This window comes from Saccopteryx bilineata, chromosome 8 (genome assembly GCF_036850765.1).
Source record: "Saccopteryx bilineata isolate mSacBil1 chromosome 8, mSacBil1_pri_phased_curated, whole genome shotgun sequence".
Taxonomy (NCBI): Eukaryota; Metazoa; Chordata; class Mammalia; order Chiroptera; family Emballonuridae; genus Saccopteryx; species Saccopteryx bilineata.
This window is the reverse complement of record NC_089497.1, coordinates 16,907,365-16,918,157: the sequence shown is the minus strand read 5'-3', so window position 1 is coordinate 16,918,157 and position 10,793 is coordinate 16,907,365.

Sequence of the window (10,793 nt, the reverse complement as noted above, 5' to 3'; positions counted from 1 at the left end):
TTCATGAGTTTACTTAGAAATGAACCCCAATAGCTTCCCTTCCTTTCCAGACTATCGTCCTTAACACAGTTTTGGGCAAAGAAGAGCCATTAAATAAACAACTGATGATTAAAGTAATTGTTTTCATTGCTATTTCAGCCTAAATGGTGGTGGCACTACTGATTCTGTTTTAATGTTATCCTTTTAGGCTGTTATGGATAGAATATGCCCTCTCTCTCTCTCTCTCTCTCTCTCTCAATAGTTCAGAGACTTAAATTCTTAAGTATCGATTTGTTTGCCAATCCCCAATCAACAAGTATATATTGTGCATCTCAGTGTGATATTTATCAGAATCTTTGAGAGTAATTTACATTAAAATGGAAGTTTCTCCAAAAACAGATGTGATTTTACCTGCTGGTCTAAACCTGCCCTTCCCCACAGATCAGCACTTTTCGTAAGTACTCATGGAGATGTTCATTCGAAATAACTGCATCATTTCTAAATCTTGTTACCCGATTCTCTGCATGTCCTTGAGATTCCTTTATCACCCTCATCACTGTGTTGCATGTTCAACCCTAGTAGTTTTTAGCTTAATGCTCTGCAGTTTAGCTCGCTGATAAAAGCCTTATTGTAGTGTTTTTAATACCTACAGCGCCTCTGTGATTTTGCACACATTAATTGTTCTTTTGTAGCTATTTTCGCTTTTCAGTACTTTGACGCTGTTACTGAGGAGATAGACAAGAGGGAACTGGGGTTTGCAGCACGACAACTTAATTTACACAGGCGATGTGAGGTGGAATGATGAAGAAATTAAATAGAGGTGGAAAAGAAAAAAGAAAACAAAAAACACCCTGCAGTATTGAAAACCATTTGTATTTGACCTGAATGATCTCGCTTGAAAAACTACCTAATGCAACAACCCCGATGATTGCTATGGCTTTTACTTAAATTTATTTGAATAATGGCCTAAAAGACTAAAAGCTCATATTTCTTTAAAAAAAACAAACAAACAAGATTTATGATCTTAAGTAACACTCAATTTGAAGTAAAGGATGGGAGATAATTTATTATATTTGGACATTTTTGTAGAAAGTGATGAAAGAGATATCCTAGCCTAGGTGCCCAACCATGAACAAGGGAAAGCAGAGACGGGCGTCTTTTCCGATTACCACTTTTGTTTGGAGACTAATTGATGAATACTCTCCTCTCTCCTTCCTAAACGCAAGTGTCTCTTTTCAGATTTCACCAACTGTTTCTACATCTTTTGTTATTATAGGGACCATATATTCAATATATAGAATGTTTTCTTGCCCTTTTCATAATATTAATAATTATTGTGATGCATTTTTTATTGAGAGGAGGGGAGGCAGAGAGACAGACTCCCACATGTGCCTGGCAAGCCCCCCAAGGGCAATGCTCTGCCCATCTGGGCCACTGCTCCATTGCTTGGCAACCAAGCTATTCCTAGTGCATGAGGTGGAGGCCATGTATCCATCCTCAGCACTGTGGGCAAAGATGCTCTAACCATGGAGCCATGGCTCTACCAGGAGAACAGGGGGTTGGAGAAACAGATGGTCACTTCTCTTGTGTACCTTGACGGGGAATCAACACTGGGGCATCCACACGCCAGACTGATGCTCTACCACTGAGTCAACCTGCCAAAGTCTGCAATGCATTTTTTTAATTAAACAAATCATTTAGATCAGGGGTCTCAAACTCGAGCCCGCGGGCCACCTGCGGCCAGCCGAACAATTTTGTGTGGCCCGCAGACTAATCCACGAAGTTCAAAATATTTTGGATAAAATTAAGTAAGTCTAGGGGCCTACTTGTATTTTTCATTTCTCTAGCATCCTAGCTAAATATTAGCTTAGTTAACAGCAGTTGCGATGCAAACTACAGTTTCTGGTCATTTTGTGACACTGAGTAAACTGCATGTACGATTGTGCTTGTTGTACTGATTTTTTTTTGTTTTCAAATGCAGTGAGAAAAGTGTTGTGTAACAGTTGCCTTTTGTAGACCTAGTGCGGCCCACCGAAGGGCTGTGATCTTGCTCTGTGGCCCACATGCTGAGTTGAGTTTGAGACCCCTGATTTAGATCTACCTTGGTGCTAGAAATAAAAGAATGAGTGGAAGAGGCACAACATCTGCCTTTTACTAAGTAGATACAAAATCAAAGTATAAAAATATAACTAAATTAAATTAGACAAACTTACAGTACAAGTATTATTATCAATAAATATTTATGATTAAATATTAAGATTATGAAAGGCTACAGATGTGCACTTTATGGAAGTAGGAAAAAGTTAGGATAAGACTGAACTTAGTGGCCCTGGCCAGTTGGCTCAGCGGTAGAGCGTCGGCCTGGCGTGCGGGGGACCCGGGTTCGATTCCCAGCCAGGGCACATAGGAGAAGCACCCATTTGCTTCTCCACCCTCCCCCCTCCTTCCTCTCTGTCTCTCTCTTCCCCTCCCGCAGCCAAGGCTCCATTGGAGCAAAGATGGCCCGAGTGCTGGGGATGGCTCCTTGGCCTCTGCCCCAGGCGCTAGAGTGGCTCTGGTCACGGCAGAGCGACGCCCTGGAGGGGCAGAGCATCGCCCCCTGGTGGGCAGAGCGTCGCCCCTGGTGGGCGTGCCAGGTAGTTCCCGGTCGGGCGCCTGCGGGAGTCTGTCTGACTGTTTCTCCCCGTTTCCAGCTTCAGAAAAATACAAAAAAAAAAAATAGGTTACCTTGAAAAAAAGGAAAGTAACATTGAAAAAAAAAAAAAGACTGAACTTAGTGGTTGAGGTTGTGATTTCCTATGTGTGATTTGGAGGCAGAGGAGAGTAGAGAGAGTACCAGGCTGCAGTTATCTTTCAGTAATAATCATTTTCCATTTTCTTATGTAAATGTTTTGTGTGATATTTTTAGTTTTTTCTTGAGGGTGGGGGGAGATCTTCATATTCCAAATACGTTTGGGATCTATCAGAGTTTAAGTCCTATTGAGTCACCATCACGAGGACTAGGGTTTGACGTATGATTCTGTCTTTGTTACCTTTTGTTTCTAGAACCTTGCAGCATCTCTGGCACTGGTTAACTTACTTCCAGGATTAGCAACGAAAGCGAAGAATGAGATGTTGATGGAAAAGAGGGGGAAAAAGTAGCACAAGAAAAAATGAATTAAATAGAAGAGAGAGAGACAGGAAAAAATAAGGAGGGTGAGAAGGAGGCAAGGAAGAAAGGATAGATGAAAAAATAGAGAAAGAAGAATGAAGAGAATTTACAGTAAAGATTGTCAAGGGACGAGGGTAAGATCAACATGAAGCTGTTACCTGATATATAGGTTTGTCCAGTTTGATTTTAAATGATAATATTAATGGCTTGCTTTCTTTTTGGCTCTGACTTTCTCAGGCAGGTCATTCTAAAAGACAATTAGTAAGAAAGCTCACTGGGACAACCATGAAATTAAAGAAAAAAAAATCTGCGTAAACATCAGTGACTATTAAAAGTATTGGGTTTAATGAGCTCTTGAGAGGAAGACACTGTTCAAGATTATTAATGATTATCTCCTCAATTTTTCTAGATCTGGATGTGGGGCAAGTTTGAGAACTACTATGTAGTTAGTGTATTGATTTTAAAATAGGTTTGGGTATGATGTGATGTGAACGTTATTTTTTTCTCTTTTAACTATATTATATAATATTAAATTTGAAAACAAATTATTGATTTTAGAGAGACAGAGAGAGAGAGAGAGAGAGAGAGAGAGAGAGAAGGAAGAGAGATTGCTTTGTGGTTCCATTTATCCATGCACTCATTGGTTGATTCTTGTTTGTGCCCTGGCCAGAGATCAAACCTGCAACGTTGGTGTATTAAGATGATAATCTAACCAACTGAACTATCCAGCCAGAGCTACACATAAGATATATCTTTTTTTCTGAACATTCTAATATGAAAATTTCTACATGCATTTTAAGAACTTTCATAAAGTTTTGAGTTCTATAATACTTTGTATGTCCGCTGATTATACCTATACACCATTTTATTTCTATGAATCAATGGCAAAGATTAAATTAATAAAACAAGATCGAGAGTAAGCCAGGCTTTTCTGTAAAGAACATGACAATAAGTATTTTAAGCATTGTCCGTCATATGATCTCTGCCAAAACTCTTCAACTTTGTAATTATAGCCCAAAAGTAAATAAATGAAACTCCATTATGAGTAGTTATAAAAACAGAAAGCATATTGACTATAGCTCACAGGCCTTAGTTTGGAGACACCTTTAACTACTACCTGTAAAATATTATGAGCATTTTGCATATCTGTAAATGCATGTATTCATTTTCTTTTATATTATTTTTTTATTACTTGAGAAGTGCTAGAGATTTCCATTTGGATATCAGGTGATAGAGAGAAAGAAGTAAACAATAAGTTTTTAAACTGAACAGTATTAAACTGTTGAAAACTCCGAACAGTTTGAAACAAAAACTAAAGTTTTGTTCATTAATTCAAACAGTATCACCGACATTTTGTTTGCAATGTTTCATGTAACAAATCTTTTTTCATTCATTATTCTGCAGTTCTCATAATCTTTCCTGTTTTAATACTTTTGAGGATGTTGTGTTGACAAAGTAGGTCATACTTGCTTTGAAATTAGCTTCATTTTCTGTGATAAAGAAGATCACCTTGTCTTTGATGTTTGACCTTCCTAGGCTTCCTCGTTCCTTCCCTGTTTCTCAAAGCCCGGCCACCTTACCACCTCTGTGATGTGTGAGAAAGACCAACCCTGTTCCCTCTGCTTCTGCAGGTTGGTGAGATTTCAGAACAGCACAACCGTTAGTCAACGTAAGAATTCCCATTCCCGTTTCATCTCTTACTTACAACAAAAATCTAAAGTTCCCCCTGGCCTTCAGAGCTTGTTAGATCCCTGATGTAAGCTCTTCCCCTCCTGTGAATCTTCAACTTGATACAATCACTAAATGCACTATAATTTTTTTTCTGTTAAGTGATTTATAAGTTTCTACATGGAAATAAATTATGGGTGGTGACCATGTGGCCTTTGGGCTGACTTAGCAAACCTACTTCTAGCTCTCCTCCTGTCACTTATCTAAATATTCTGTTGCTTAGTGATCATGCCCCCCACCACACACACCTCAGGGTTCCCAGTCAAGGTTACCTACCTGGCTAACACTGTTTACTAACCCTATAAAGGTTTAAATTCTCAGACACTTGGGGCTGACTCTACTAGGGTCTCAGCCCATCTGTTCACAGATGCTCCAATAAATTGCTTTTTTCTCACACTTGGCCTGGCTTTCTTCTTAGCAAGACCTAATGGTTACTACCTTAATATTTCCATGGCACTGAGATAAAATAAAAAGAAACTTTAGAGAAGTAGATATAAAAACATTTGAATTAAGTGCAGTAGAGGTTGACTTTGAGACTCCTTGGTTAAGATTAAAATTGGTCTCTCATTATATTTAAAGGAAAAGATAACAGTATTTTATTGAAAATTTTGAGGCATTAACATTTAAAAATTTTACAATAGAGACAGATGCTCAGGGAAAAATTAAACTCTCACTCTTAAACATTTTTAATAGCTCTTACTAGGTCTCTCTATTAACTTGTTTCCTCTATGTTGGAAGGTGAAACGATTTTGCAAATACACTCTTCAAAAATGTTAAATTAATATTAAACTGATCACTATTTCAGCCTAAATATTCATTCCAGAGTATGAAGTATGTAGCATTGTCTTAAATATGCATTTGTTAGGACAGTTGAGCATGAAATAATTTGCTTGGATATTTGAAAGTATAATAGAAAATAGCAAAAGAAAAATAAATTAGAATCCAGTTGTTGCTATAAAGTAGTTGCAAGAAAACATTGACTTGGCAGCCAAATCTGGCCCTTTGCCTGTTTTGTTAAATTTTTATTGGAATCCAGTCATAACCACTCATTTTGGTATCTGTCTATAGCTGCTTTTACACTGCAATGGTAAAGTTGAGTAGGTGAGGCAGACACTGTATATGCCCACAAAGACTAAAATATTTAGTGTTTAGTTTTTGACAAAAGTATTTTGCCAAGCCCATGGTAAGATCTTGAAAAGAAGAAACTAAGGATTATCTTTCTTCTGGACTTCAACTACCTGTTTCAGTGTATTGCTGTTGCATTCTTTACAGCCACGATTTCCTACTACTGAAATTAATATGAATTTATTTATTTATTTATTTATTTATTTATTTATTTTTACAGAGACAGAGAGTGAGTCAGAGAGAGGGATAAACAGGGACAGACAGACAGGAACAAAGAGAGATGAGAAGCATCAATCATTAGTTTTTCATTGTATGTTGCAACACCTTAGTTGTTCATTGATTGCTCCCTCATATGTGCCTTGACCGAGGGCCTTCAGCAGACCAAGTAACCCCTTACTGGAGCCAGCGACCTTGGGTTCAAGCTGGTGGGCTTTTTGCTCAAACCAGATGAGGCCATGCTCAAGCTGGCAACCTCGGGGTCTCGAACCTGTGTCCTCTGCATCCCTGTCTGATGCTCTATTCACTGCACCACTGCCTGGTCAGGCAATATGCACTTCTTATTTTCACCAGATATCTAAATAGTTTCACTTAGCCTCCTTATTGACAACTCTATACAAACGTTTCTCAGGCAAGCTTTCTTTCTAGATCATTCTTAAACTATCTACACAATTACACCCACTATTCTATCTCCTTAATTGGCTTTATTTTTCTTCGTTGCAATTGTCACCATGTTGCTGAGACAATGATAGCTGTTCAAATCTCTTTCCTGTTCCCCCTGGGAATAAAGATCATATTTCTCAGTCTTTATTTCACTTACTAAATTATTAAATTCTAGTCAATGAAACATAGCTGGTGGGATACAGTACTCGTTCCTAGAATCAAATTTTTTACACTTTTGTTCAGATGCTCACTTTTTTTTTTACCTGTCTAGCAGGCAAATGAATAGCCCGTGGTGGAACCACACAGTGAAAGAACGTGGGATGTTCCATGACTCCTCAGACCAGTGATCCCACCTCACCCTGCCCACCACTGACCAGTAGTATTTGTGACATGGCTGTCAAATAAATTATTTGGTTTCAAACTCTTAGTTGAAGTTATTTATGTCAGTTGATACTCTATCTTAATGCTTACCACCTGAAATATGGTGTGTTTATTAACTTATTCTTTGCTTCTACCAATAAAATGTAAGTTTCATCAGACCATGATTTATTTTTGTTCCTTACTAGAACACAACCTGGTAGGTAATATGTTATTTAAAACATTTATTCAATTTGTTTGTAGAGTGAAAGCATGTGAGAAACAAAATATCAGAATCACTCTGAGGACTTCTACCAAAAACACGAGGCAAAGAACAAAGATTTCACTGTCTTCCCTTAGAAGCACCACGCCCTTCCCATCACCACCATAACAAGAAAATGGTGAACATTTACAGAACACTTACAAGGCACTGGATACATTCTAAGTGTTTCATAAATTACCTCACTTAATCTTTATAATATACTTGCAAGATAAGCAATCTAAGTATCTCCATTTTACAGATGACTAAACTGATCCAGAGAGCAACCATGTACCTCTGCCTCAGGTCACACAGCTAATAAGTGGCCAAACCAGGACTGTCTCAGGCATTCGGGACATCCACACACCAGGCCAATGCTCTACCAGTGAGCCAACTGGCCAGGGCTACCCTCGTACAATTTTTAAAACACATTAGATGTCTGGAGGCAACTTTTAAAACATCTCAACCACACTTTCTGTGCCAATACGCAGAAAAGTCATGTTTTCCAAAATTGGGGAAAATTATTGCTTAGATTCTAAGCTGTTTATTTTTGGAAAGAGTAACATCCCTCAAACACTATGCTTCATTAGTAATTTTTACCTGTAATGATGACAGAATCCAAATAAAAAGTTTCTGAAATCTGCATTCCATTATGGTTCAGAAAAGCAAGCATGTTGCTTTATACAGCCTAGTAAGTAGATAGCATGGCTAAGGGGTTAATGTTCTCTTACCATTTTACCATTTCTCAGAGCTCTGCTTATAATACCTAAATATATCTTAAACAGAATGCACACACACACTAGTATGCCAATCTGAGGGATAATAATGTTGAAGTCCAGAGAGTTTAGGTGGCATGCTTACAACCATTCACCTGCTAGGGAATAACACTTACGTTACCTAAATCTAGCACCCTCGTTTTTTATATTTAGAGTATCCTGCTAATTAGGTTGTATATTTTCAGCTAAATATAGGTAAACTTTCAAGGCCAAACACGAGGACATGATTAGGTATAATTTTTAATAGTCCATTCAAGGAAAATATGCTTTTTTGTTAAAAACAAGACTAATGATTAATTGAAACTGTGAAATATGAGCATTAGGATAGAAGGCTGACTTGATTAATAATATAAAAGTATTATAGTAGAGAAATTTTACTTGAATAAAGGCTGTTTACCAGAGCTTTGTACAAGAAGTCATGTGTGTGTGTGTGTGTGTGTGTGTGTGTGTGTGTGTGTTTAGGGCTTTTTTTCTTTACATTTGCTTTTAATTTCTGTGTTTGTTTTTTGTTTTTTAATTTAAAAAAACAGTAAAATAGCTGTGCCATTAATTTTATTTCATCAACAGTTATTTGCATTCTATTCTAAGCCAAGTACTGAGATAGGAGCTTTGCAGTAAAGCTTAGGACAACGGCCCTTGTGAAAGACGTTGCCAGCAGTCCATCACATCTGTAATCCTCTTCTTTGAACCACAGAGCAAGGTGTATCTGAACTTTCTGCCTTTGGGTGTGGCTGTGGAGTTAAGTTTTCCACAGTGGAATGCAAAGGGAAATAGGTTGATTCAAGATTTTCATTCATAACTAAGCAAAGTCCAGGATGTGGGAATCTCGGTGCTAAAAGCAGAAAAGAGCCCGGCAAACCACCAAGCTGAATTAGTCAACCTAAGAGTAAACGATGCCCCAGGCTTTCAGGCCTGGTCTCTCAGAACCTCGCATACGAACCATTCCGTGCTCTGATCGAGCAGACTGACGTGGAGGTAATAATCACGGAGACCTGAGCGCTCGAAGCCTCTATGTCACATGGATTCTGGGAGCATAGGGAGCGCTCCGAGCACAGATGAGGAGGCTCAAGGCTACAGTCCCCAGCTTAGACTTGTTATTAATGATGGCAATAAATTTAATCTATACAAAGACACTAACTTTTGTGTGATTACTTTTTAAATATATCTTTTCAAAGTAAGATAAAATTTCTGATCTTAAATTACTTGTAGTCATAGCATAAAAAACAAAAACCAACCAAAGAAGAGCAGGGCATTATAAAGGAAGACTCAAAAAGTAACAAGTTGAACTCCGCATTTAGTGATATTTAAAATTGATATGTAATGGTATTTTTTTCATGTAATATTCAAACATTTTTAAAAAGACATTTCTAGAGGCACATGATTATTTTTGAAATAGATGATGGATATAACTAATGACTAGTTCTTGACTTTTATCAGTGAGATTATCACCAAAAATAAAATTTCTTGTCTAGATTTTTAAATAAGTAATAAAGAATGGATGTTGAGGAGATATAAGGCAGCTCATACAGTGAAGTTATGTTATTTAATTATTGAAATTAAAACACTTAAAACAGTTAAAAAAAAGAAGTTTTGATTTAAACAAAGACTCATTTTATCAAACTTCTTTTCATTTTGAGCTATGATGCTTTTATTGGCAGCACAAATAAAAGGAATTTCTACTGCTTTAAAAGATTATTAATCTTGCAGATTTGTTTTCAACACACTAGACAACTGTTTTGTGAGTGCAATTCACTTTTCCTAATGCTATTTATCCCCTTCACTGTTAGAATCATGTAATTCTCTTATATATTGTTTCATTTAGCAAAAGTTGTGTCTCAACATGCTGGATATCAGGATGTGCTACTTATGATTACAAAGAGTGAGCAACTTTAATTCTTTTATTAAATTTTTTTTATAACTTTCCCAACCATGGGAATTTGATTTTGTTTTATTTTCAACTGATATGGGTATCGGCATAGACATATTTGACTTCCGTTTTATAGTTAGATATAGTTATAAATTTTGATGTTTTTTTTAGGAAGGGTCTTTCATCAAGACTCTTCACCAAAATATGATTAAAAGTGACCTAAATATAAGACTTCTTGGAGTTCCAATCTTTTAAAACATTTATTAAGAATCAATCCTTATGCCTGACCAGGCGGAGGCGCAATGGATAGAGCATTAGACTGGGACATGAAGGACCCAGGTTCAAAACCCCAAGGTCTCTAGCTTGAGTGTGGGCTCATCTGGCTTCAGTGCAGGCTCACCAGCTTTAGCGTGGGGACACTGGCTTGAGCATGGGATCATAGACATGACACCATGGTCACTGGCTTGAGAGCAAAAGTCACTGACTTGAAGCCCATGGTGGCTGGTTTGAGCAAGGGGTCACTCATTCTGTTGTAGCCCCCTGGTCAAGGCACATATGAGAAAGCAAGCATTGAACAGCTAAGGTGCTGCAACAAAGACTTGGTGCTTCTCATCTCTCTCTTCTCCTGTCTGTCTGTCCCTATCTGCCCCTCTATCTGACATTCTCTGCCTCTGTTGCAAAAAAAAAAAAAAAAAAAGAAAAGAAAAGAAAAGAAAAGAAAAAGAAAAAAAATAAATCCACATTACTTCAGATCAATTTTAGAATATTTTTGATCAAAATTCAGTAAATAAAATATTTCCTGGCCTGACCTGTTGTGGTGCAGTGGGTAAAGTGTTGACCTAAAATGCTGAGGTTGCTGGTTCAAAGCCCTGGGCTTGCCAGGTCAAGGCA